At 45.5% G+C, this 4,340-nt stretch overlaps 1 long non-coding RNA gene across 1 annotated transcript; it reads right to left on the bottom strand.

Moving 5' to 3' along the window:
* Positions 1-1,248: 1,248 nt before the first annotated feature.
* On the bottom strand, positions 1,249-4,110 carry LOC109944532 (uncharacterized). Its single transcript, XR_002267605.2, has 2 exons — positions 3,809-4,110; positions 1,249-1,480 (listed from the first exon to the last, which is right to left on the bottom strand). It is a non-coding gene; the product is annotated as an uncharacterized lncRNA (long non-coding RNA).
* Between the last annotated feature and the right edge of the window lie 230 nt (positions 4,111-4,340).

Below are 4,340 nucleotides of genomic sequence, written 5' to 3'. Positions count from 1 at the left end.
ACTAAAGTATCTGCGTTTGAGCTTGTCTATGGGTAGGAAGCAGTGTTACCCGTAGAGATAAGTTTAAATGCTGTCAGGTTCGCCAAGCAAAATGATCTGACTGACAATAATTATTATAATTCAATGATAGACAATATTGATGAAGTGACCGACAACAGAGTGGCGGCCTTAGGAGAAATAAAAAGTACAAGATCATGGTCGCCAAAGCTTACAACAAGGTCAAGGCTAAATCGTTCTAGGTAGGGGATCTGGTATGGAAGACTGTCCTGCCTCTAAGGAGCAAATACCGGAAGTTTGGAAAGTGGTCGCCAAGCTAGGAAGGCCTTTGCAGAGTCACGCAGGTGATGTCTATTAACGCCTACTTATTTCAAACATTAGAAGGCAAAGCCTTGCCTAAGGCGTTAAATGGGCGTTATTTCAAGCAGTACCATCCTAGTATGTGACAAGATGCCTAAGATAACCGACGTGATCACATCGAGTTAGTTGCTTTTGGTTCGCTCAGCTCCGCCAAAAGGCAGGGGGCATATGTTGGAACACAAATTGACCATGCGGACGATCCGGCCCCAAGGCCGAATGGTCCGCGCGCACACAGAGTCAGTTAGGGTTCCGGGTTTTTTGCTACAATTGTTGGCTAGATTCGCGGAATTAACTCAGGAGATTTGTTTTTAACGGGTTCAGCCCCCCTCCTCTATACATATAGAGGAATATGACCGATTAAACATCAACAATCGAATCAATAATTAGATTATCTCTTGTTCTTACCTTAGGCATTAGGAGTAGTTCTAGTTTAGTTCCAGTTTAGCCTCCCAATCCCCAAATTCTTCGCTTCTCTTCGGCTCTACGTCGATTAGAGGTGTCGAGAGTGGCATGCCGACTCTAGACAACACCTAGGATCTCTCCTCCCCGACGGGTTCCCTCCCGGGAGTGAGATTCAAGCGCAGTCGGTGAACTCTGCCGCCCCTGTGCATGCGCAGACCGTTTAGCCCGTCAGGAAGGAAACCCGAGCGCTGCGCCAGGTCGCGGACCTTCTGGCCCCTGGCCGTAGACCGTTCGTGCTCGTGCACAGAGCACCACCACTGGTTCTCAACGCAGTGATTGGCGTCCAGATTGGTGCCAACAGGAACCTCCCAAGGTATTAGGCCCACCTACATATGTCCTTGTCCTGAGGACCTCATGTATCTCCCAAGGTGCGCACAATGACCCGGCAGGTCCGATTTCCTATATCTCCATCATACCGCCCAAGAGCGCTTAATCCATCACACAGGCATTACATATCATCGTAGTAAGCGGAAAGGATTACAATAACATAGTTCACATTCATAAGTAAAATATAGAAAGAGTTGATTATTACATATACGGGTATAAACTTATTATTACATCACTGGAAGGAAAAACACCTTCCCAGGTAAGCCTTAGTTTTCCTCCTCCTGCTTGGGAACCACCTTGGAACAGAAACAGCAGAGCTCAGCAGTTTCATCACCTACAAAAATATGGGTTTGAAAACCCTGAGTACGGAGTGTACTTTCACAAGTGTTACCCGTCAAAGGAAAAAGACTCTCAAGGATATGATGGCTTTTGGGAATCATGGTAAAGCTTATCAAGATTCAAAGACTCTTTTTGCAGAAAAGCTTACTATAAGTGGATCCTTAAGAATTCAGTTTACTTATTAGGTTAAGTAGTTACCTATATCTAGATTTCTTTCTATTCTAGATCAAGCACTTGACCTATACTAGCCATCTTTTATCATTCGTTCAGTTCACTTGTTGCTATGTGTAGGTCAGTGACCAAGTCCTCATATCCAAGAATTAACGGTGATGAGAATCGATTAATACCTAGCTGGAGATCTCCAACCACACGACATATGTAGCACTTAACCCTTCCATATGTCAACTCGCACCCGGGTTTCTTAAGACCAGAATGGGTTCACGCCAACCGATAGCACAAATACTCCATTGTCCAGCCTCTTGCCACGGACGGTACACTCTACTCTCGCCATCTCTCCACTCTCGTTGTGTGGTAGCCTTTCTAGTACTGGTCCGACCGAGGTAAAGCTTACCCTTGACGAGGCATATGGCCAGTTAAAAAGTCCTCGATCAGCAGGACTACATCAGCTCGGTCCTTAAACGACTCAGACAAGCACACTACATTGAGACTTCCTTCTCGTGCAAGTGACCCGCCCGATCTCGTCTTTATCATTTAACCCCAAAGTTTGGTACCTGATAGAGGTACTTCTTTCCAGATGTTGAATCCATCATGGCCATGATGGATTCACCATCATCAGCCTTTTCTTTGTAAAAATTCCCATCCCATGTGAAGCATCACCTTTTTTCAAAACAAAACCTTTTGTTTCCAATAGCAAGACTAAGCATTCGAAAACTTGTTTAAATAAAACATGCAAACAAGGAATGTTAACCAATCTTCCAAGGAAGGAAATGCATCAACTGTTTATCATACAATTTCTATCACCTAATGCATCATATAAGGTGATAAAGATTTTAAAACAATAAGGAAAAAAGGGATAATGCACTGGGGCTTGCCTTGTGTTGCATGAGGTTATGTTTCCACACTGCAGATGTCGAAGTAAAAGTTGTTGTCCATTGGAGGGTTCTCAGTTTGGGAGACTACTTCTTCCTCTACTTCGGTTTCTTCTTCGTGTTCTATACATGATAATACATGTACATGAATGCTTATGCTATATCATGAACATGTAGTTACACAATAGAAATATAATAAGTTGCCCCTTGAATACAACTTTCCTTCATGGTACAAACTAGTCACTAAGGTTTTCTAGTTAGGTATTCCTTTAGGATTAGTATTAAGTAATTAATCCTATGAAGCTAGTTATTGGGTTTCTGGTCAAACAGTGCCCAAATTGTTTCAAACTTCGCTCAAGGTCTGTAATCATGATATTAAACCTACCCAAAATGTTTTATGATTTTTGGATTTATTCAACTATTTCTAAAATTCTAAAAGGCTTGATTTAAGCACCTTTAAATGCAACACAATTCCAGCTTTGGGATAAAAATCTTGGAATTATTTTTATTAAATACTACTTGATTTTAGGAATCTAGCAAATTTGATCTCATAATTTTACCAATTTTCTACCATTTTATATGAATTTCCTAAGTTGACAGTAAAAAGAAAACGATAAAAGCATGAATAGTATCTGGCCGTATTCAGCCCAACTGGCCCAAGTCTACGTGGAATCCGGACACGCCCGCGCTCGCGCATGTGATTTTGCGCAAAGGTCCCTTGCCATTTGAATAACCAGTAAAGAGTCCCTAAACACTATTCCTATGTCTCACTGACAATCACATATAGGCCTCTGCACTTCTATTTCTTCACGATTCAAGTCCTCGACGACGCTCCGGTCGAATACTTGGCCAGAGACGCGAATTCTCACCGGCGGGGATATGCTTCGGTGGTGTCGAGTACATGGGCTTCATCTCCGACGCTACCCGAACACATCCAAGGCCTTAATTTGATCGGTTTGCCATTAAGCCATGTCTGTTCGTGGCAACCACAGAACAAGCGCTCCCGTGAGCCCGTTCTGGTTTACCTAAGTCGGTCGCGTTCAATCCAGGGACTTGGAACAAATCAGTGACCTTCTGGGACAATGGAGCTCGCGCAAACCTGGACGGAGACAACAAGGAATGGCCGGTCGACATGAGCCATGACCACGGCGGCGTTCCCGGACAACGACGCGGTGTTCCCTAAGCTACGGTGCGGTACGTTCAATTGGCCGAGACCGAGAGTTTCACTAGCACCAGAGGATGTAGAAACATGGATCAGAGGGACGTGAACGGACCTGAGAACGGCTGGACACGGCGCGATGCCTCACGGCGGTGTTCCGGTCGATTTGGGGAAAATTTGGAATTCGCGAGCTATGGTGGATGATCTGAGGCGAGGAGTGGTGCGCTGGGTTCATAACTGAGATACGGAGCAAGGGGAATGCTCAATTTATAAAGGCCGGGTATGGTTGCTCCAAATTTGGATGAATGGGAGCTCATGTTGATGAAAGGGTGAGTCACAGGAGCTCGACTTTCGTGGCGCTCACTGAGGTAAAGACCCAGGGCGGCAAATGGTCGTCCACCATGACTTACTGCGACATTGTATGATGGCGTATAGCACGGAACGAGTGGGGTAAACAACGGCATGACGACGGTGGTCGCGCGGCCACGTTGCCAGGCAAGTGGGTACGGTGAGACCGACCGGTGACAAGGCTCGATCTCATCTCTATGCCGAGATCTTTTACCCACTAGTGTTATCCGCTTCACCCGGCGCACGAATCTTACCGCCGACGTGGATCGCGGCGCGGGGATCACCGACGGCGGGTACAC

The sequence above is a fragment of the Zea mays genome, chromosome 2, assembly GCF_902167145.1.
Source record: "Zea mays cultivar B73 chromosome 2, Zm-B73-REFERENCE-NAM-5.0, whole genome shotgun sequence".
Lineage (NCBI taxonomy): Eukaryota > Viridiplantae > Streptophyta > Magnoliopsida > Poales > Poaceae > Zea > Zea mays.
The sequence above is the reverse complement of the archived record's forward strand: the minus strand, read 5'-3'. Positions and strand labels throughout refer to the sequence as shown.